The sequence below is a fragment of the Marmota monax genome, unplaced genomic scaffold (genome assembly GCF_021218885.2).
Source record: "Marmota monax isolate L192 unplaced genomic scaffold, Marmota_monax_Labrador192_F-V1.1 WCK01_AAM20220418_F8-fsc00040, whole genome shotgun sequence".
Classification (NCBI taxonomy): Eukaryota; Metazoa; Chordata; class Mammalia; order Rodentia; family Sciuridae; genus Marmota; species Marmota monax.
Window position 1 is genome coordinate 6,341,853 of NW_026692782.1, and position 24,907 is coordinate 6,366,759.

The window sequence follows — 24,907 nt, forward strand, 5'->3', positions numbered from 1 at the left end:
AAACAACAATAAGTGTTGGCGAGGATGTGGGGGAAAAGGCACTCAGACATTGCTGGTGGGACTGCAAATTAGTGCAGCCAGTATGGAAAGCAGTATGGAGATTCCTTGGAAAACTTGGGATGGAGCTACCTTTTATTTGCTTTTTTAACTTTCAGTTTTCATCAATATCTCAGAATTCTCATTTTCTTTCTTTTGGTTAAAACACAAAATCAAACTCATTTTACTTACTAAATAATGAATTTTGTACTGACTAGCATATAGTATATCAGAGAAGGCTATTTAGAAATGACTTAAAATTTCTCAAAAACAGGTGCAAAATATAATGTGTTTCTTTAATCTAGCTCCAGAAGTGATCTTAAAATTTGGGAGAAAAACATAGATTAATATTGGACACTAGTAGTTAGTTGATTTTAAATATTTCTTCATCAGTACCACATCTAGGAAATAGATTTTTGTGACTCTGTTTCTCCTTTTATAAAATGGAAATTCAAATATTTTCCATGGCTCTAATATAGGAAAACAAAGGGTATAAGATATTTGGGGAAAGATACCACTTATGCTTTTAAATATTGTTACAATCAGAAAAATCACCTTTAGTGAGCAAAAACAGAACAATTATATTCAACATTAAAAATGTTCTTCTAAATCAGGACCATGGGGCTCAATGACTTCTAGGGACATTTGTATTATTTCCAAATGAAAGTGAGGAATTGACATCTTAAAAGTGTTTCTGTAATCCTGTCTTCCTAAAAAATCAAGACAGATAATGGGGAGAGTCTTCGAAAAGCACTAAACCCAAGGGCTGAATGGAACATAGACTGAGAATGCTATTATAGTTCTAAAATATTGACCATAATATGTGTACCAATGTAGCATATTTATTCATATGTGTTTTGCTCAAAATGTTTTTAAGATGTCTAAACCAGAAAATGAGGCTCCATTTTAAATTTTTCTTTGAAAAGACTGATTTCAAACCCTGAAGAGATTAGAGGAGAACAGGATGAAAAACAGACCTATACCCTTGGACAGATGATAGTATACATATGTTTATATAAAACACATTTTCTAAAAAGGTAGGGATTTGGAGGTCAGGGTAAAGAGATCTAGAATTTCCATTATCCATGGAAGTCAGTTCTAGTTCATGACATTGAGATTCAGCTGTCAAGGTGGAAAGAACACAGAGAACATTGGGCCTGCCCTGACTTTATCCACCAGTTTTAGTTAAAAAAAAAAAAAAATCCCAAGTGCATATTTTTAATTTGGAACAAAAAGAAACAGAGAAAAGAGGGAAAATGAGAGAAAAAGAAGACAGATGGAAGGAGGGAGGGAGAGAGAAAGAAGAGAAGGAGGGGAGAAGAAAAGTAAATAGATATATCAAGATACAAGTGAAATCATGTATTTATCCTTTGGAAAATATGCATTTCCTTCTGTAAACACCTTCTAGTAGTTAGAAAAATCTTGGCATATCATTTACTTTCTTCCCCTGTGTTGTCCAGGGAAAAGTAAAATTAATTCCACCAATATCTTATTTTTTTAAAAAAATTTAGAATTATTTAATGAAAAATAAACAAACATAACTTAAAATTATTAAAATATAACTACCTAATTCCATGGATAGTACTTAATGTTACTTATCTCCTTAAATTGCTTTCTTCAAAAATTTCTGGGAAGTGTTTTTTCATTTGTGCAGAGAATGATTGGTGTCAAATATAGCCTCATGGTTCCACTAGAGATTTTAAGAAGAAAGTTGAAGCTATGATTCCTGTTGGTTTATGTATACTCACCTAAATTTCAACCTTTTTTTTTCCTTAAATATTTTTGTGTTCTGTGCTTGCTTGTTTACATTTAAAAATGGTGTATCTGGGTGAAGTCAAGCAGGCTCTAAGCGCTTTCATAGAGTGACCAAATGTTCAAACAAACTGTGACAAAACCTTTGGGATACTCAAAACTCAATCTGGTTTTACTGGTTTGATTCTCGGTGGAGAAAACCTTGCCACTAGCATTTAAACAAAAAAGAAGAGGAACTTCAGTAGCTGAAGTATGAGTACATTTTCTGGATGACTGATTTTTAGCCCCATTATGCTGGGAGAAAAATACCTATAAGCTAAAATATGTTTTCAAAAGTAAGCAAATATTAATCTCCTTTTGTCTTAATATCCCTAAATTATAGGGTTTCTGGAAATAATTCAGATATTGATGGCAGAATTTTAACTTCCTATAAGGAAATGTGGTTGTCAGTGTTTCTGGGAAGATGTCTTTGATGTCCTCTTTCTCCTGTAGCATGTACTATGCCCTGGGAAGAGCTTCTAAGTAGCTTTTGAATGGTATTTTCAGTATTTGCTAGGAGTTTATAACCCATTACATAAAACTAGAGCTACAGTGACTATAGCTGCTGGCAGGTGGGGGGTTGGTTTACTGGGCAAATAGTTTAGCAAACATTGTTCAACTAGGATTAAGTTTCTGGGAAATTGTGTTGTAAAAATAAATTCTATTATTTTTCCTAAAATTTACAAAGTTGATTTTTCCTCAAGGTTATAATTTTTAGATGTAAATTTGATATTGGTTATATATAATTTTGTAAAAGTGTTTGCTTTCTTGACCATCTTCGATGGGAAACCATTACTTTTGGTTTTTTTAGGGATTACCAGTATGCCTCATAAAACATAGTTTTTTCTATCTACAAATTGAGGTTTGGAATGGTATTTAGGAAGTTCAGTGGATCTCTGCTATCTGTGGCCATGACATTTAATAACCTATTCCAAATGATATTCTGCTTTTACCATTGTAAGAAAGTGTCTGATTCTTATAATTCGCAAAAACATGGGTTACTTTTTTTCTAAAGATACCCATATAGCAAGCTTAAAGATTATGTAAATTTGTACATTGCATAACTAAAAGTTGGATCTTTATCTCAAGACTATTTCAATAACAAAGAAAGTATATTTAGTGCCTATATAAATAATTACTTGACTATAGTTAGTATTATATAATTACCAAGGTTCATTTGAGTTCACCATCTCATTTGGTACTCCCCCTGGATAGGGTAAGTGCTGTTATCTACATTTTACAGAGCAGGAGATTGAGGCTTCCATATCTTTGACAATAGAGCTCCAACTTCAGAGTTAGTTATTTAAGTTTTGAGAAATTAAGTATAAATTAATAAAAATGTCTAAAGAGATCCATTTTGGAGTGATTTTAACAGCTCCTATCCTGGAGAAAATCTTTCTTTTTATAATAATGTTACAATATTATTTGGTATTGGTATAAAAACCAACATGTACACCAATGAAACAAACTAGAGAACTCCCAAATGAATCCATGTATAGACACTCAAATAATTTTTGACAAAGGTGCCAAGAGCATCCAATGGAGAAAGGATAGTCACTTCCACAAATGGTGCTGGGAAACCTGGATATACATATGGAAGATGAAACTAGATCCTTATCACTCCATGTACAAAAATCAACTGAAAATGGATCAAAGACTTAAATGTAAGAGTTGAAACTATACAATCTTGGAGGAAAACATAGGAGAAACATTTTGTATTACTTGGGGTTTTCCTGGTAAATTACTTGAGGTCCTTCCATATTCTGGATGTTAATCTGTTATTGGGTGAATAATCCTGGTAAATTACTTGAGGTCCTTCCATATTCTGGATGTTAATCTGATAGAATATGGAAGGACCTCAAGTAATTTAATAACAGATTAACATCCAGAATATGGAAGGACCTCAAGTAATTTACCAGGAAAACCCCAAGTAATACAAATTAAAAATGGGTAAATAATATGAATAGATAATTCCCCAAAGAAGATATACAAATAGTCAATAAGTATTTGAAAAAGTGCTCAATATCAGTAGTCATTGGGGAAATACAAATCAAAGCCACAGTTAGACATCATCACACTCCAGTTAGAATGGCAATTACAAAGAAGACAAAAAATAACAAAATATTGGAAAAAGTGTAGCGAAAGGGGTACTCTCATATACTATTGGTGGGATGTAAATTACTACAGCCATTATGGAAAAGAGTCAAGATTCCTTAAAAACTAAAAACAGAACTATCACACAACCTAGCAATCCCACTACTAGGTATATATCCAAAGGAAATGAAGTCATTATATAAAAGAAATAGATACCTGCATGCCCACGTTTATTGCTGTGCTATTGTAATAACTAAAATATGGGAATCAACCAAAGTATCTGTCAGCAGATGAATGGATGAAGAAAAGGTGATTTATACATAATGGAATATTATTCAGCCATAAAAGATGAATTCCTGTCCTTTGCAAAAGTGGATGGAAATAAATGTTGTCATATTAAGTAAAATAAGAGGCGCAGAAAGACAGATGCAGAAAGACAGATACTGATCTCTGCTGGTCCAAACACACAGAGAATGTTCTCATTTATTTGTGGAAATTAAAAAGTCTAGAAGAAGAGAGTGAAACTGGTCACAAAAGTCTCAAAGGAGGAAAGAGGTCAGAAAGAAGATGGATAGGGATACTAAAATACAGTTAGGATTTGGATTCCTATGGAGGAATTATATCTGGTGTTTTATAGTCTACAACAATCTATGATACATTTCAAAATAACTAGAAAAGATTTTGAAGGTTTCCAGCATACATGACCTATGTTTGAGGACATGGAAATGCTAATTACCCTGATTTGATCAGTATATGTTGTATACATGCATCAAATTCTCATAGGTACCCCGTGAGTATGTATAAATAATTCATGTCAATTTTTTAAAAAAGTCTATTTGTCCTACTTAGGGAATTAAAACTAAACCAAACTGAACCTACTGAAAACAAAACAAACCCTGACAAAACCTTCAGAAGCAATTGATGATAGTAAAGATTGTTTTTATTTTATGCATTACTACTGATCTTTGCTGGTCCAAACACACAGTATCCAAAGGTACCTAGACCACTTTATTTCTATAATTAGTCCAAGCAGCCCAGCTGTGGAACATCCCATTGAGATGTGCCCATGTTGATTCTTGTTCTGATTCCCAGGTGTACAAGTAGGCTGTAAGAATTCCAAGCTAGGCTTTTCTTATTTGCATCTCAGCACTCAAGGAAGTAAACTATTTGTAGATCTTACTTCTCCCAGCATCCTTTGTCCTCCCTTAAACATGAACCAACAAACCAGGTTCTACAATTTACTGGCTTAGTGCTGAATTTCTATTCATATGAAATTCATTATGGAATATCTAATTCTACCCCTCTTACTATCTTTTAGACATTTTCTTATGCAATTCAAATGGCTTCTTTTGCATTAGAAAATGCTTAATCTGGATATTTGGCATATTCTAATATCAAGAACCAATGGCATCTAGCAGCTACATATACCAATCACAAATTAAACTGCTGTTTGTTTCGGAGTTTGAGCATAGAGCGAAGCAAGCCATGGTGTTTAGTCTATAATGTAAAGACGGGTGGTCTCAGTAGTCAGGCTTGGAATGTCCTTTGTCCTCTAGCCATATATTTTACCTCTCCCCAGGGAGTGGTGAGAAAGTCTTGATGTTGTTACAGTTTCTACACTATTAGTCTCACTTCCCAGCTAGGCCCCTCACGCCAGTTTTTTTTCATAGTTAACTCTACTTTTAATTTTTATCTTCTAGGGCCCACCATTTTTACTTCGTTTTTCAGCAAATGGTGCATGAGCAGGAGAATTTATTATGCCCTAGTGAGGGAAAAAAATAATGCCTGGAATCCTTGTTATTTCCAGGTTACTGAAGTTGTACCTTGAGAGTTAAATTTGTGTGTGTGTGCTGCAGATTGAACCCAGGACTTGACATATTGTACATGTGTTCTACCACTGAGTACATCACTAACTCAAGAGATTAATTTAAAAAATTTGTGTGGCAAAGAAAATTGCTTTTCTATTTTACATTTTCTGAGATTTTTCTTTCTCCTCCTCCTCCTCCTCCTCCTCCTCCTCCTCCTCCTCCTCCTCCTCCTCCTCCTCCTCCTCCTCCTCCTTCTTTTTGGTACTGGGGATTGAGCCCAGGGATGCTTTACCATTAAGCTACATCCTCAGCCTTTTTAATTTTTTATTTTGAGACAGGGTTTCACTGTTGCCTCACTAAATTGCTAAGGCAGGACTTGAACTTGTGATCTGCCTGCCTCAGCCTCCCAAGCTGCTATTACAGGTATGCCCCACTGTGCCCAGCTGTAAAGTAGTTCCTAAGTAGGAATAACTTTTGTTGTCACAGGGAACATTTGGAAACGTCTGGAGATGTTTTTGATTGTTACAACTGGGAGGAGTTGGGGAGTGCTACATGTATATAGTGGAGAATCATCTTACAGTGTACAGGACAGCTTCACACTACAAAGTGTTAGCTGCCTATAACACCACCAATGAGGTCAAGAAACACTGAATCAACTTGATTCATTTGAGATTCATTCATATGTTTGCATTCATCAATAGTTCATTTCTTTTTATTGCTTAGTAGTATTTCATTAAATTTTTTTTTAGTTGTAGATGGACACAATAACTTTATTTTATTTATTTATTTTTATGTGGTGCTGAGGATGGAACTCAGTACCTCACACATGCTGGGCAAGTGCCCTACCACTGAGCTACAACCCCAGCCCCTGATTAGTAGTATTTTATTGCATGAAAGTATTGCATTTGCATGTATCTTAGTCTGTTTCTCTATTTACCTGCTAAAGAATATTTGGGTTGTTCCTAGTTTTTGGTACTTATGAACAATGGTCTAAACATTATGTTCGTGTTTTTTGTGAACATAAGTACTGGGAGTATAATGGCTTGGTCATTTGGTAAGTGTGTGTTTTATGAGGAATTCCAAACTACTTTTTAGAGTGGCTGTACCATTTTGCACTCCCACATGCATATGAGAACTCCAGTTGCTTTGCATCTTCAGCAACACTTGGTATTTTATGGGTGTGTGTTTAGCTTAGTATAAATACATTTAAATTTTAGTTATTCTAATAGGTGTATAGTGGTGTTTCATTGTGGTTTAGGTTTTAGGTTTGTTTATTTTAGAACTGTAGCACATTTTTTGAGATTTCAAAATAGTATTATTATATGAATGAAGGGGTAATAAATGGTATAAAGTTCTTAATGGCTTTGCAGATCTTCATATTACTCTTTCTCACTGTGCAGCTACTGATCCTTTTACAGCTCTGGTTTTAAGAGAATCCAGTTTACCAATCTCGGGATTCATTGTTCTACCAAGTTCTCCACTACACACCTGGCACAGGTCCCTGCCTACTCTCCTGACTTAGGGAAAAGAAGGAGAAGCTACCAACATTTGAAATATTATAATGGATTATAAGTGAGACTTGCATACATTTCTTGCAGTTTATTGGAAAAAAGGGGCAGAACTTTAGTGTTCCCAGAATGGAGCCTGGTGAGAAATTAGTTCCACAGAAATAGCACTTGAGCACAACAGGAGAACATTATTTTTCTTGACTCAGGTGTTTGTAAAGCATTTCTCTTAGCTGGGTGTGGTGGGACACACCTGTAATTCCAGTGACTTGGTAGACTGAGACGGGAAGATAGCAAGTTTCAGGCTTACCTCAGCAACTTAGTGAGACCCTGTCTCAAAATAAAAATAAAAAGGACTAGGGATGTAGCTCCGTGGTAGAGCACTCCTGGGTTCAACCTCCAGTACCGCAAAACAGACAAACAAAAAAATTAAAAAAAAAGCAAGCAAACAACTCCATTGCTCTTTAGGGGCTGGCTGCTGCAATTACTTCCTAGAAATTATATGGAGGAGTAAATATGTTGCCAGCTCTCAAAATTTGCCATTTCCTCATCTCTAACAACCCGGTATTTTCTGGGTTAATAATCCTTCTTTTTAAGAATAACTTTATCAATACCCTTATCTCCCTAAACAGAAATGTTGATGCAGAGAGAATGTTTTGATTTTACTTAAAACCAATTTGAAATTTGCCTTCAGAAATAACTATGTGAAGCCCTGTCTCATTCCAGTTAAGTTCATGGATTTCAGCTAAGCGAAATCGGTAAGATGACCTTAGTCTCATTTATGGCCATACATACTTGACTTTGGACAACGTTGTTCATGAAGGCAGAAGGCTCATTATGTCCAATGAAAACAGAAAAACGGCAACAAAACAAAACAAAAACAAAAACAAAAAAACTCAAACCAAAAACAACAAAGAAACTAGTCTTAAAAACATGCACAATAGTAGAGAATCTTCAAATTAGCCAGCAATGGCAATTTAGTCTTTTACTAATAGGGATTTTCCTCACTTATGTGACGTGAATGCAGAGGCTTCCAATTTGGGATCCAGACATTTTGGCATTTTATCCCAAACAATTTAACTGGAAGCCTTGGAGCCTGTGGCCTTTGGCACCCGCAGAACTATGCTGTGAGGTATTAGCTCAGCATGCCCAGTAGTTCACCTATGCAGTACAGAAATAGCCTGGGGTAAACCCACTTCTAATTGCGAGCAAATTGGAAATGTACACAGTGCTCATCTACATTCTTTAAGATCACACTGTTTTAGTTATATTTATCCTGCTGCGGAATTTTGCTGGTACCCAAAGACATTTAATTTATGTTCAATCAAACTTAGTTCATTACAAGCATGACTAAAGAAGAGAAAACCTTAGCTGAAAAGGATGTAGTGGATGCTTGGATTTTCTTTTTTCAATATTACTTTACATATTTCCCGGGGTCACTTTAATTCATAAAAAGTTTGTTGCTATAGTAAAGAGTGGTGAATTGCCAGCCTGTGTCTGTCTTTTTTCAAGGAGTCCTGAATGTGTGTATAAAATCATGTCCTTCCCTTGCTTCAAATCACTAACTGTTGTCCCTTTGCGCATGAGATAATAAAATCAGAAATCTTGATTGGGCCTCTAGCCTCTGTTACCTCCCTTGTCTCAGCTACTCTGTTGATCAGTGATCAAACCACACCTGACATCTTTTTAGTTTCTTGTGCCCCTTCCATGGAATGGCCTTGTCATTTGGTCTTCTGACAGAGGGAATGCCAGCTCTTAACTTCCCTGCCCTCCCCACCCCACCGCCTTACTCTATGCTCCATCAGTGGTCATCAGCTTACATATCATTTGTTAAGAGACATTTTTCTTGTTCTATTACATGGGGTCATGACTCTCTACTTTAGATCTCTTGCACTTTGTATTTATTACTGGCACTTATCATAGCTGTAATGAAATAGTTATATTGGTTAGGTATCCAAAGTCCCGATCATTATGTTTGTAAGCTTTTTTTTTTTAGAGAATTTTTTTCAATATTTATTTTTTTAGTTTTTGGTGGACACAACATCTTTGTTTGTATGTGGTGTTGAGGATTGAACCCCGGCCGCACGCATGCCAGGCAAGGGCGCTACTGCTTGAGCCACATCCCCAGCCCAATGTTTGTAAGCTTTATAAGGACAGTTTTACTCAAAAAACCATAGTCAACAGATATCTGCAAAAGTGAATGTATGCTAAGCTTTCAGTAAATATTTGTTAAATACATGATTGACATACATGACATACTGAGTACTGTTGTCATTGTCTAGAATACAGCAGATGCTTAATGAATATTTGTATTTTGAAAGAATCAATATTTTGTCTATTCAGAAAGAAAAGAGGAGATATTGCATGGAGCCATATGTAGTAAATCACAGTGAGAGGAAACTATGAGCACAATGAAAACCCAGAAAGAAGGTGTGATGGACCATTGGAGTGTTCATCAGCTCACCAGAGCTTTTTTTTTGTTGTTGTTTTAATTAGTTCTCTCTCTCTCTCTCTCTCTCTCTCTCTCTCTCTATATATATATATATATATATATATATATATATATATATATATAAAACAGCATTTTTGTTTTAATTAGTATATATATATATATATATATGGCAGTAGAGTATTCACCAGAGCTTTTAAGTGGAGAGTTTGTCAAGTTTTGCTTGTTCAGGGAGTATAAAGGACATTGTACTTGTGTTGGGATATGTGGTTCTTCTGCTTGTTAACTATGCAACTTCAGGAAACTACTTAACTCCATTTCCTAGAAAAGGAAGGACACAGGGATCTTCCCCCAACATGTCACAGGTTGGTGAGAAAAGTATAAAAGTATTTTATAAGCTATAAATGGTAACATATGTATTATTATTATTATTATTATTATTAATAGTAGAGTAGTATTGGAGACTGAACCTAGGTGCCCTTCATCACCAAGTTCACATCTCCAAATCCTTTTTATATTTTATTTTGAGACACTGGGATTACAGGTCTGTGCCACTGTGCCTGGCTTGTATTATTATTTAACTGTGGAAGGAATTTATAGCATGTTGCTAGTAAAATAGTTCATATCAGTTCAGAAAGATGTCCAACCTCCTCTCCCAATTCCTCTCTATAGAGTGACCTATTCCTGCCAGTCATTGTGCATTGTTGTCCACCTAGATATGATTGATACATTGACTGGTCTATGTTAATTAACTGATCTACATATTCATACATATGCATATGAAAACATGTATAAAAGTATATTTGTAAACCTAAAAGTACAAATGAAATCATAATACTATTCAGCAGCACACTTATCTTCTTATTGTATATTTGTATATTTTCTTTTTGTACCAGGGATTGAACCCAGGGGTGCTTAATCACTGAGCTAAGTCACAAGTCTTTTATTATTTTTTTATATTTTGAAACAGGGTCTTTCTAAGTTGGTTAGGGCCTCACTAAGTTGCTGAGGTTTGCTTTGAACTTGTGATCCTACTGCCTCAGCCTCCCAAGCCACTAGTATTACAGGTGTACGCCATTGCGTATTTTTAATGATAGTTCATATGAAGTTCTTTCAACTACTACTTGTTATCTGTGTGTGCATCTGCTATGATTTATTTTATCTTTTCCACATTAATAGATGTCTAGCTTATTTCCATTTTTTAATGCTGCAGTCATATTTCAGCAAACACCCTTGCTTAATTTGATCTCTTATCCTTTCTGCTTAAAATCATTTCCTATTTTTATACTCTTCATTTACATCCTCTCTCATGTTTCAGAAGCATGGTGCTTGTAGAATAGCAGTAGACTAAAGTTGATTTTACAATATTGCTTCTAGTTTCAGGGCAGTTTCAGAATTGTCTCTGGTGCAGATAGCCTCCCTACTTTGGCAAAGTTGGCCTGTTCACTGCATGAGAGTTTCTATCTTGTTGTCTTTGACCATTTATATCCTCTTCGTAAGCATGTCCTTTGTTAAAAAAAAATTATTCTTTAGTTGTAGTTGAGCGCAATACCTTTACTTTATTTATTTATTTTTATATGGTGCTGAGGATCGAACCCAGGGCCTCGCGCGTGCTAGGCGAGTGCTCTACCACTGAGCCACAACCCCAGCCCTAAGCATGTCCTCTTAACCTATAAATCTCCTCTCTTATTTTTTCCTTCAAAACACAACTAGAAATCTCCTTCTTCCCACAAGTATGCACAGGCTAATTCAATTCCAATTTTTTAATGTCATCAATTTTTTAGTTATTTTTTAAAAAATAGGCATTTATAGAATCTTTATGGTGACCATCTCATTAACCACAAATAAATGAAGATATGAGTATTTGGTAAGCTTTCCTTTAATTATTCATTGCTTACAAACTGCCACAGTCTAAATTAAGGATGAATGACAGGAGTGCTATAATTCATCTTTGAGAGTGCTACTGCCAAATTTTGACCAGTAAATAAAAATTTACATTTGCTACCACCAAGTGTGCATCACAGTTCAGGGCACTGTCTGTGAGAGGACCTGTTAAGTAGAGAAAGTAATGTGATATAGCTTTAAGTGGAATAAAATTTACCCTTTTAAGAGGTTTAGGAATTCCCTAATATCAGATCAATTCTGAAAGATTATGTGCTCACTGGAATGTGCAGGAATGGTACCTCATGAATATTTAAAAGATTGTGATCAGGGCAGTGAACCTGTTAGTCAACAGTGACATGCATGGTGACCAATTGTTGAGTGAAGCAACTGTGGAGGCATTGATAAGCTTTGTAAGAGACCACCGGGTCAGAGTTGTGACTGTGGTGTACCAATTGCTGTTTGTTCAATGCTATTTTGTCTTAGTAAACGTTCCTGTACAGATATAACCACCCAATTCTAGAATTCATAAGTGTGCCTCGAACAAAAAAAGATTTTATTTATTTATTTATTTGCTAACTAGCAAATCTTTCTAGAACAAAGGAAGCACACTTTCTTCTTTTGATGTGCTGTAATGTCTGTTACAGGCTGAGTAGCAGGTACTCAACAAATACTTCTCACTCAGTTGTCACAGACAACCATAAAAACCAAAATTCAAAAACCATACCAAACCAAACCAAAAAACAGCATGACCCTCCCCAAAAGACCAACCCAAAACAAGACCAGATAGAAATGAGACTTCTTTCAACAAACTCCATTTGTTTGGGGTTGAATAAACAGTGTATGACAAATGCCAAGAGTATTTGGTTGACAACAGCAAACAGATCAATGCAGGAGGCAGCAGACAGTCTACCTACAGGCTATTAGAGTGACAGAGCCACAGGCTACAACAGCTTAGAAAAAACAGACACAAACTGAACAATTGGAACAAAACCAGCAAAATGACAACAAAATAAAGAAATGTTTATGACAGGTAGTGTTGTGTTTTCAATATATCATTGCATTTTATACTTCCACATTTTAATTCTTACAACAGTCCTGTAGGGGTAATTTATTATCTTCATTAATTTGTATATAAATAAGTGAATCTGGGAACTTTTATATAACTTAGTTGAGCCACACTGCGAGTAAGTAGCAGGAATGGAACTCTGACCCTTTCCCATCTCATTCTTATATACATATTTTAAATATTATTTTCTACTGACCTCTCCATCTAGTGTCGTCAGGTAGAAAGCATTTTAGGGCTTTTTGGTCATATTGACACAATTAGACAATAGTAGCTGAAATATCTAAATGAATTCTTAACAAACAAAGTTTTGAAATCTAATGAAAGTATTCTAATAATTTGAAATTAATCCTCATTTGGATTGTTGGTCCACCAGCTTTGGGCTTCATTTCTCTTTCTAGACCTGTGTGCGTCATGGATGAAGTCTTTAAGGCTGTCTACCTGGTAGTGCCCATGGCTGTCCTGGAAGGGAGTGTCTAGCACAGGGATGTTGGGTGGCTATTGTTTGTCAGGAGGTTGGACACACCTTTGATGAAGGATCATTACCTACCCAGAATATCCTTATAATTTCCTGATGGGTCACTTACATTTTATCACTTCCTACTGGTCATTAGACCAGCTTTCAAAGACAGGGCCGGATGTGCAGGTGGACAACAACATAATTCTGGCAGGAAATAGCTGCTACTACTGCATCACTATGTGCTATTCTCTAAAGATACAAAGAGACTGTTTTACTAATCTTTTCTAAACTGATACTGCAGCTTCAAAGTGTTAAATTTGAAATCTCAAGAATAATTAAATGGATAGAAACAATTCTTTATAATTCAAGGGCATAAAAGGAAATAGTGGTCTGGATAATGTTAAAAATGGAACTCTATCTATCAGTCTCTGTCTGTCTATCTACCTATCTTTGTTTTTTCATGGTGCTGGGAATCAAACCTAGGGCCTTATGTATGCTAGGCAAGTGCTCTATCACTGAGCTATGCCTCCACCCCCAAACCCATCTGTATTTGACTTTGGTATACATTATATAATTTCTTCTGCCCAGCCAGTATACCCATCCTGTTTATGTTTTATTTGACTGAGATTAAAATACATTTTCAGTTCATGAATATATCAAACCTGAATATTACTGATGGGTGATCAAACAAACATGGAATACCACTATGAAAAGTCTCTGCTAATTTGTGCTATTCTGAATTGATTGGTGGTTTTCTAGAAGGAGATTTATAAATAGCTCAGATAATATCTTTGTACACAAATCAGCCTATGATGATGGTCCTGCTCATTCGCAAGTACATGAAAATTTATAGACAGGATTCTAATGGGTATTATTTTGAGATTTTAGATATAGTAAAAATATCTGCCTCATATGTTTAGATTTAAAATTAAATAATATTCATAAAGTAATGTGAACAATTATTGGGGAGGAATCAGCAGGGAAGAATTTACAGGATTAGTGAGAAAAACAATGTGGGATGCTAATGAGTTTGGAATGCATATATTGAGCTTGCTTGGAGAAAAAAGCATAACAATTCATTTAGTACTGAGTTATGGAGAACTGTCTGTGTCTGAGGCAGTGTTTTAAGTGCTGGGAGGAGCAGTGACTAAAATAGTAAATCTGTGCATGATGGAACTTACATTCTAGGCAACATACAAAATGTTTTTATTCTCCTTAAAAAAATCAATTTTGCTAGTTTGTTGTTTTATTTTTGGCCTTATAAGGGAAGGGTTAATAGGGAGACACTGAATTTCATTTTTCTGTGGACATAGTTATCATCATGTATTTTCTATCTGTTTATCTCTTTCATAAGATTCTAAGGGGAAGACTGGTGATTAGTTAATTTTTCATTTCCACTCCACACCCAGCACAGTGCCTCCCTGCAAATAGCACAGAGTAAAAGTACACTTGCTGAATGGTCAGACAATTCCAGCAAATCATGGAATAATGGTCTTGTTATTTTGTAGTTACATTTCCATTCATTCAAAGATAGCAAATAATACAAAATGATAAAGATAAGCACCAAATTAGTGATATATAAATATGTACTATAAACATTCCATAGGATGAGTACTCATTTGTGATTACAATGATTAAAGAAGAGAGGAAATGAATCTAGCCTTAAATGATACATAAATTCAGGTAGAAAAAGAGGAGGAGAGCATTACTGATCGGTAATAGAAATTTTCTACTTGGAAGAATGCCTCAGAGCCTTTGGGTACTCTTCATTTCACTCCGTAGGCAATGGTAAATTAGTGAAGATTTCTACATAGAAGACGAACATGTAGTTTGGAAATGGTCTTCTGAGTTATACCTAGTGCTAGTGTCTGAGTTTAGAGCTTATAATCTGTACATATTTAATGAATCAGGTGGTTCACTTAGTAGACTTTCATCAGCCTTATTAAGGTGAAAATCAGAATACAAAGTATTGGAGTATGTCACCTGAGGTGAGGCTAAGTACTGTTAGGAAACTGGTATTTCTTTTGCACACATGAGGGTATGTTGTGGGTAGAGAAGAGGGGATCTGGAAGTGGGTTCCAAAAAATGAGACAAGTTCCAAAGTCACTGAGCCATATCCCTAATGAGATTTTACAGTCATGAACATAGTCTTACTAATCAACTATATTGTCTTTTAATCATACCCATTTGACATTATCATATAGAGGGACCAGGCCATGTTTTGTGAAGGACAAAACAGAGAGAAAAAAAAAAAAAAAAGAAAAAGGTAAAAAGAACAAATAAGAGTCTTATCCAGGTTATTGCGTACAGACAGCTCCTCAAATCCAAAGATAAAGTGCCCGGCAGGGTAGTTTTACTTTAGTGTCTTATAGGAAGAAGTAGAAAAGTTACAGCTGGGTGATTTACACTTGAGATTGCTTTGCTATCAGCTGCACAGGAAATGTTTATCTCTGTATCCAGCTAGTTTCAAGGAGACAAATAGTTCTAATCTCAATATGACAAAGGACAGGGCATTAGAAGGTCTGCATCTGTCCTTGTCAGTGGTTGTAGGCAAAAAAGGAAAAGTCTGTGTTTGTCCCTGTCTCAGGTCAACAGGGGAGTCCTTCTAAGTCTTACAGAGGTCGTGGGAAAAGTGGACAGTGAATCTTATCCACTTCATATGGGAAAAGGTAGTTCTTTTGGGTAAAGCCACTTCCTGGAACATGAGAGTGAAGGGATTTTGGAAGAAGAGGGTTAGGTGTATGTATCTTAACCATAGCTGGTTTTCAGAAGTGCAGAGCTCAGGTAATGTTCAGTATTGTCAGTTTTATTCTCTGGGCTGGCTGTAAAGCAAAGAACTACATTTTCAGACCACTTTCTACCAGTGACTAGATTAATGAGCATGCCTTCAACTAATTTCTTAGATGATAACTGATGATTGCATATATAACTCTGTAACAGGAAACTTATTTTTAATCTGAAAATAAATGTTACTGGAAAAGGTCATTTAAAGTGGATCTACTTGAGCTTGGCACAGTGGCTTGGGAGGCTGAGGCTGGAGGACAGCTGAAAGCCAGCCTAGGAATCTTAGGAAGGCCCTAAGCAACTCAGCAAGACTCTGTCTCTAAATAAAATATTAAAAAGGGCTGGGATGTGGCTCAGTGGTTAAGCATCCCTGGGTTCAATCTCCAGTACAAAAAAAAAAAAAAAGTGAACTTGAATGATGACAAAATTTAGTAGAAGAAAGAAAAAAAAAGTTCAAATGAATTCTATCTGGAAAATTGAAACTAAAAATGATGAAGATAAAATTATCATTTATCTAAAAAACAGTTTACATTATTATTTAATAAATACAGTACTTATCTAATCAATACAGTTTGTAATAGCAAGTATAAACTAATTTTAGAACAAAGATGAGATGAGATATTGATTTGGATCACTTTTTTGACATACTTACGTCACAGCTTTATTCAATAATATTGTTATTTGTGATTTTCATTGCCCTACTTTATAGAGGATACCATTTTTGAAAAATATTCAAATGTTTATCAGTTTTCTGAGGTATCTTTCAATCCTTCAATATTCATTTTATTCTTTTTTGAAGCACCCGAATATCTTTTTCTTCTTCATTTGATAGATGTCTGATTCTATTAGGTGTTTATTTTCAATGGCTTTGCTTAAAGGATTCAGGTAGCCCTAACCCTTCTCTAACATTAGACTTTTGAAGGATATGTGATGTTACTCTGAAGTTAATTTAAATTGAATTTATTTTATTGCTTGATATTTAAAACAAAAACATTGACCTAGTATATTGGTTGAGTACAAATTGTATTGGTTCTATAGGAAATATTTCCTTTACCTTATAATGACCCTTATTGTTTTATACTAATCATGGAGAAGCCAGAGAAGAAAACTCCAATAAACCTCTGTTATATGCTTTATTTAATTTAATTCTCACTTCAACTCCATGAGGCAGGTACTATTATATTATTATACTCAATATTCAAATGACAGAATGACGTCTTTGATAATGTGCAATTTGCCCTAAGTCACAGAGTTACCAAATAGCAGGGCATGAACTCAGGAGGGTTTAATAACAAAATTATACTATTCTTTTTAACAAAGGAAATTATCTTTTTTTAAAGACAGAGTGATAGAGACAGAGAGAGAGAGAGAATTTTTTAATATTTATTTTTTAGTTTTCGGTGGACACAACATCTTTGTTTGTATGTGGTGCTGAGGATCGAACCTGGGCCACACGCATGCCAGTCGAGCGTGCTACTGCTTGAGCCACATCCCCAGCCCCAAGGAAATTATCTTAATTAATCCCTTCTATAAAGTTGTGGAGTAAAATAATTGAAAATGTTAATTAGAAATGAGATAGTGAATTCATAAACTGTTAAGACTTGTAGAGATCTTAAAATATGAAAATATTCCGATTTGTAAAGAATGACTATGAACTCTTCTAAACCAATAACATATTTTCTTAATTCTGAACCTGCAGGCTCTGAACATCTGTGGAAACCAAGGCAACAGTAGTATAAGAGTGTCTGTGGCCCCTTCTTGTCCCAACACTGTCTCTGTCTTGCACCATGAAGGGCTTTGCTTGTGGGCATGTGAACACCCCAGTCAAACTCCCTCCTCACCTTTGCCCACAGGTGACCTTGGCCACTCTAAGGCTTAGGGTTGTGTATATCAGTGGCTGAAGTCATCCTGTGAAGGATCATGGTCACTTGTTAGAAATGAAAATTCAAGCCCCACCAAGATCTACTGAGTCATAGTCTACTTTTTTTTTAAAACTTATTGAAGGAATTTCTTTATTTGTTCACTCAAACATAGTCTGTTTCTCTACAAAATCTCAGATGATTTCTGTGCACATTAGAGTTTGAAAACCTCTGCCCCAAAGTGGGACATTGAGGTGTGGGGCCTTCATCCCTTAGGTTTAAGGGCAATACCATTAAAAGGTTCACCTTATCTCTTCACCTTGGAAAGGATTGAAAAGTTTCTGGCCAATTGTCAGTTCTTCTGAGTTTCTTGTTGGACTTAAGCACCTTTCCAATTATAACTCATTTCATATATTGAATAAAGATGACTTAATTTGAAGAATTAATTTTATAATTTGGTAGAATTTGAATTAGAATTTGATGCTTGGAATTCATCCCACTACACCCTACCCTATTCTACTTTGTCCAGATCTATTTCAACATCTAATTGCACCAAGATGACTATTTCTTCTGTGAAGCCTGTCTCAATTTCCCTGAGGAAGATCTTTCCATTCTAATCTTATCATCCTTAATAAGAACCACTGGTATTCCATTTACTCCATTTTTATCTAGTTGCACACTTGAATTTTCGACTATACTATCAGAGTTGGGGGGGGGGATCCAAGTCCTATCCATCTTTGGATCCTCCATTATTTAACTTATATTTTCAACAAATGTGTGTTACATTAAATCAGGACCTTTTAAGTTTATTATTAGTGGCTTCTGCAATGCTGTACTGGTGCTAAGAAAAAAATTAAAATAGTCCCCCCCCTTTTTTTTGTGGTGCTGGAGATTGAACCTAGGACCTTGTTCATATGAGGCAAGTACTCTACCAGCTGAGCTATATCTCCAGCCCTAGTTCTGCTATTTTAATGAAGATAGATTTCATTCATAGACCTTATCACATAAGAAAGTGTACATCTTTTGTATTTTCAAATGAAATTGTGCTTATGTCTGTTCTGCTGGTTGTGAGGAGACATAAATGCTATGGTAAAAATGTTCTTTGTTGGGAATCTGTTAGCAGGTAGTCGTAATTTTGTCAGTGATCCACCCTGCTGAGTGTAATAGTGTTCAAACGGAGGAGCTTTAACTTGGGAAATGAACATCAGATATAGAAGGAATAGAGCTGGAGAAAAAGTTATGAAAAATTGAATGTGAAAATACAATGGCAAGTTAAATTTCTATGGCTGGTTCAATCCTTTTTGTCCTCATGCTCATGGGTTCTAATTAGATAGAAAATGTAGTGTAGAATATGGGGTAGTAATCCTGGAGTTGGGGATAGGGGACTTGTGTTCTAATTTTGGATATTCTACTAATTGAATTCCTGAGACATTCATGAAAACTTTTTGGATTTCTGTTGTTACATCTGCAATATGAATAATTAGATTCTGTACTTCTCGGTCAGGTACGAAAGCTAGACTAATGTGGGGAGCTTGTTTAAAGACTTATGGCAAAGTGTTGCCGCAGTCTGGCTGGGCACAAATGCCGCAGTCTGGCTGGGCACACAATCACGAGCCACCACACAGCTTGTAGATTCAAACAGCAACTCTTTATTCCCGAACTCACACCAGCCGTCTACAATCACGTTCTGGGGAAATCCACGTTCTCTTCCCAAATCCACGTTCTCTGCCCAAATCCACCTCCACTGGGCTTCTATCTCCAAAATATACTGTCTGAATCCCATGAGAACTCAAGGGGAACTCAGGCAGCAGGATACGCCCTATTCCCAGCAGGAATAATCTTAAACCTTAAACCTGGAACCTAAACCAGGAACGCCCTAATCCGCCTTGGTCCTTGAGCAAGGTCACCTACATTCAATGTCACTGCAACATGGGGTACGCTGGCAAGGAAATTGTCATACCTACTTGGCTAATGGCTCCCAGCAAAGTGTCACACCTAGAAATGCATATTCACTAGGTCTGTGATTAGCCCCAAGTGTGAGGTGTCTTTCATGACACCTGTCTGGTTAAGAATCAGGAGATCACATGGACATGGACTCTTAATATTTTTTCAAGCTCAAATCTTCCCTGATTTATGATTACCAGGTGTGTAATGATGGCATGACTAGGGGCACATGTGTGGTAGGCACTGATGATTTTACTTTTCTTCCTTTAGGATCACACATTCAAAATTCTAGCTGGGCATATTACCTCTAGGAATAAAAATTACATTTTCAAACTTCTCTTAGCTGTGTTCTAAAGGCTGGACAGAAGAAAATGGCACATGCAAACTTTGCAGGTGCTTTGAAAGGAGACAGTGAGCCATTCTTATTTTTTCTTTCTTTTGACTAACTGGCATGCATAACAGGTAGCAAAAGATGGATGGGTCAGCCATCCTGGCCATGATGGGGATGCTATAGGTTGAACATGGCAGATCACCCAGGTAGTAGCCTGGGTCCAGGACATCACAGAGTGCCATGTCAGCCTTGAACTCACTTCCTCCAGGTTTCCTTTCCCATGTGAGAGAAAATACATTATTATCCAGTTAAAGTAACTGATATTTTGGTTTTATTCTTTCTTTCAGCCAAACCCACTTTAAATTAAAGCAATGTAAACAATTTGTGAAGCAGAAAAAGTTTCCCAAATTGTGTCAGCATGAATTGGAATGTCTATTTGCTGTGGCTTTCATTTTCTAGGTAGCATATGTCTATAAGACAGAGAAAAGTCTTTTATTCAACAGATGGCACTTCTTTTACAGCTAAGAATTAATAGGTATGTGTGTACATGCGTGTGCGCACTCTTGCATGTGTGTGGGTGGGTGGGGTGACTAGGAAAAACAAGCAAAATTTGATTTGTATGATTTTACCTTATTCTCTACAAATACATATAATTTCCTTGGCATGTATGTACACATAAATATATATAATTTTTTTGGTCTTAAAACATAATGCTCCTCCAGTTATCATCAATTTTGCATGAAACTTGGTGGGCTCTGAACTACCAAGCACAATCATTTAAATTATATACTTCTGTTGTTAACAATTATTATTGGCAATGAGCAAAACATGTGTGGTAAAGAGTTTTAAAAATACTTCTGCATATTTTTCAAATGTTTGGGCTTTGACAAGAACTTATTTTAAAAAAATTCAGATCCTTTTCCTTTCCATATGTTGAGTGAAAACACACATACACGTTACAAAACAAAAGAAACTCATCCTCACATACAGAATAGAAACCAAAACAAATTCAACCATACAGAAGATGGTGGTGAAGAGAAAGGAAACAGAGGGCAGCCACAGAGAGTTCTCTCTCTTTACCTTCATTCTTGTCATCCGGGCTAGTGTAGATGGAAGCCAGGGTAAATAAGGAAAAGATAACAAAAGCCAGTAAAATGAATGCCACTTCTAGGTTGGTGAATGGAAGCTCCATGAACCACCAAAAGCTTCTTCACCTACAGTAGAAAACAAACATTGGCTTAGCATACTGTAATCCAAAGACACTTGCAGAGCAATTATTATTTTAGAATCAAGTATATGTGAGTGAGACTTGTTAAAACTTACTAAAATCCTTATATGTACCTGAAACAATGTATTTCCCACTGGCAAAAATGGAGTAGTGCTATCATTTTTTTTTTTTTTTTGACACCAGGGATTGAACCTGGAGTGTTTACCACTGGGCCACATCTTTACCCCTTTAAAAAAAATATTTTATTTCAAGATGGGGGTCTCACTGACTTGCTTAAGGCCTCTCTAAATTGCTGAGTTTTGCTTTGAACTTATGATCCTCCTGCCTCAGACTCCCAAGCTGCTGGTATTACAGGTGTGCACCATTGTGGCTGGCCTAATTTTTTAAAAAAATTGGCATAATTGAATTTCCACCTCATTAAGTACATGGGAAAAGAACATGAAAGACTGAAAGGCAGAATCAATGTATGTTACATAACTTTGTGAGAGTAAAGATAGGGTATATTTCATTTTTTGAAGGAAAAAATAGTAATGTTGATATCTGGCTATGACTATACACAGGTTGAGGGTAAAATCTCTTTGGTTTTTGACCTGAAATTTCCTGGAATCTGTGAGCCAGGTTGTCAACATACAACTGGAGCACCTTTTAATGTACTGAAACCTTGTATCATAGTTTTTAGCAATCTCCACTGGCTTAAACTAGAAATCTAAACCACATAAAGATAATGTGTTAACAATTCATCCATGAAAATTTTGATTTCAGACCCCCCAAAATAGAGCTCATGTATTTAGAAAAAAAAAAAACTTTTTAAATGTTTTGGTGAATAAGATCTTTTTGAGCAAGACACAAACTATAAAAAAATAATAATAGGTTTAAAAGCATAAAAATATTTTAATATCTGAAAAATAAAGCAGACACGGCAAAGTTAAAGACAAGAAACAGACTTAAGATAATAGAATATATGTTACATCTTATTTAAATATTTTTTCTTTATTTCTAATAAGTTTAAACACTTGGGTATAGAGATCCATATAATGCATAATCAGACACTGATTACATATTTTGGATATGGCCATGTATAAGTAAGTATCTGCAAATAGGTAGGAAGTTACAAATGCTCAAATAGAAACTGGGCAAAGAATATGAACGAATAATTCAAAGAGCAAACCATATAAACAATCAACACTTAAAAAATGTTCAACCCCACTAGAAATCAGGAAAAAGCCAACTTAAACATGAAATCATATTTTTAACTTCAAGTTGGGGAAAAGAAATTGAAAAAGAGTGTTTAGTAAAGAATCAAGGAAACAGACCTTTATATATAGTATTGTATACATGCAAATCCTAGGGAAATTTTTGAAATAATAGTATTTTGAAATTTTATAGATCATTCAAGAACTCTCCTTATAGAAATTTTTCCATGAAAAATATCTATACCTGTGTGCAAAGTTATATTTATAAAAATCTTTTCTGCTGCATTGTTGATAATGATGAAAAATGAGAAAGAAACCAAATGTGCACCCACTGAAGAGTAGTCAGTCCCTTGAATGGTGGTAGAGACATATTCTAAAACATTACACTGTCATTAACCAGAATAAGCTTAGACCAACATGCACTGGTATGGAAAAGTCCCAAGACACACTTTAACCCCCTTGATGGTATCCTTTATATTTCACATTTTGAAATGTACATTCCTATATCACATAAATTGGTGTCCAAGATTTTGTTCTACAGAAACAGAAAAGCTATCACCATCTAAGCAATATCTCCAAAACTACTATGGAATGTCAAATAAATAAATAAATAAATAAAAATTTAAAAGGCAAAAATTAAAAATATCAGAAATCTGTACAAAACCAGAATATTTTAAAGAACTCACTCATCCCTCACCCAACCCTGTTCTGCTACAGGAATACAGAAGATTGTAATTAAGAAAAATAAATAAATAATCTAGAGACTGTGATGAGGTCATCTTGAAAACACATTCAGAGGAAGCTGAAACCTTAGAGGAAAGACTCTGAAAAATTATTAACCTGAAATAAACAGTGGATGAAGAATTTAAGATGAGTTACAGTGCAAAGATGTGAAGTCTCTCTTTCTCTAGGTGTATGTAGAATTTTAATTGTCTCTTCTACATCTGTAAAGGTTTAAATATTTGGCATTTGTCTAAGTACTGGGTGTGGTGGCACATGCCTGAAAAAGAGTATCACTTTTATTTTATTTTATCATTTTATAATTTTTAGCAATGCCCATTGGCTTAAGCCAGGAAGCTTGTACTGTTGTGTTGTGATCAGTTAGGAATTCCAACATCAGTATAAGCACTGGATGGAAAAAAATCCCCAGCTTTATTCGCCTAATCACACTGATGGCCCAGAGTTGGGGTAACTGATGGAAGCATCAGTTATTTCTTAAGTCATGTGGTCCACTGTTGATTTTGAGATTAATTCAAAGACCAAAGGCAAAGTTTAAATTTGGAACTGAGTCTCTTCTATTATCTTTCCTTCTTTTGTTTTGTTTTGGCGGTGCTGGGGATTGAACCCAGGGGTTTGTGCATGCTAGGCAAGCACTCTACCAACTGAGCTATTTCCCCAGCCCCTCAGTCTATAAGACATTGCTTCCATCTTGGGGCACCACAACTATTATCTCGAGTTACCTTGGCTATTACAGTGACCACCTTTAGTTGTAGTAGCATACATTGAGGGACACCAGGGTCTGGAAGCCCAACATCAAGGTAAGGTACAGCCAATCTGCACAGGTACTACAAGAATATAGGGTAGAAACTGTAATATTCTCAGATCCACACTGCAAGAAAGGAAGACACCTAGACAACATGAAAAAACAAGGGAGGAAAGTGCCCCAAATAGATCAGGATACTATAATAATAGAACCCATAGACAGCAAAGTTGATGAAATCTCAGAGAAGGAGTGTAGAAGGTTCATAATTAAAATGATCTGTGAATTAAAGAATGACATAAATGAGCAAATACAGGCAAAAATTGATCACTCCAACAAAGAGATAAGAGAGCAAATACAGGTAGCAAAACATTACTTCAAGAAAGAGGCAGAGGGCTGGGATTGTGGCTTAGCGGTAGAGCGCTTGCCTAGCACAGGCGAGACCCGGTTCGATCCTCAGCACCATGTAAAAATAAAGGCATTGTGTTGTGTCCATCTATACCTAAAAAAATACATAAATATTAAAAAAGAAAGAGATAGAGACTCTAAAAAAAAAATCAGAAATCCTTGAAATGAAGGATACAATAAACCAAATTTAAAACTCAATAGAAAACGTAATCAACAGACTAGAACTCTTGGAAGAAAGAATGTCAGATAATGAAGACAAAATATACAATCTGGAAAATAAGATTGATCACACAGTGAAGATAGCAAGAAACTATGAACAGAACATCTAAGAATTATGGGACAGCATCAAAAGACCAAATCTAATTGTTTTTGAGATAGAGGAAGGCACAGAGTTTCAAACCAAAGGAATGCACAATCTCTTCAATGAGATAATATCAGAAAATTTCCCAAGCATAAAGAACAAATTGGGGCGACCGCAGCTGGAGGGCAGGAGAGGCGGGTTGGTGATTCCCCGGCGAACCGGGATGTGGGGGGCGCGGGGCCTGGGCAGGGGCGGTAGCTGAAAGCCCCCTGGGACAGCATGGGTGAAG

At 35.7% G+C, this 24,907-nt stretch overlaps 1 long non-coding RNA gene and 1 other non-coding gene across 2 annotated transcripts in view; one reads left to right on the forward strand and one right to left on the reverse strand.

The window, feature by feature from the left end:
* Window positions 1-24,907, forward strand: part of LOC124094836 (uncharacterized) — a 229,713-nt gene that overhangs the window by 90,350 nt on the left and 114,456 nt on the right. The gene's annotated exons all lie outside the window — the stretch shown is intronic.
* Trnaa-agc (transfer RNA alanine (anticodon AGC)) lies at window positions 11,259-11,331 on the reverse strand. The gene has a single exon. It is a non-coding gene; the product is annotated as a tRNA-Ala (tRNA).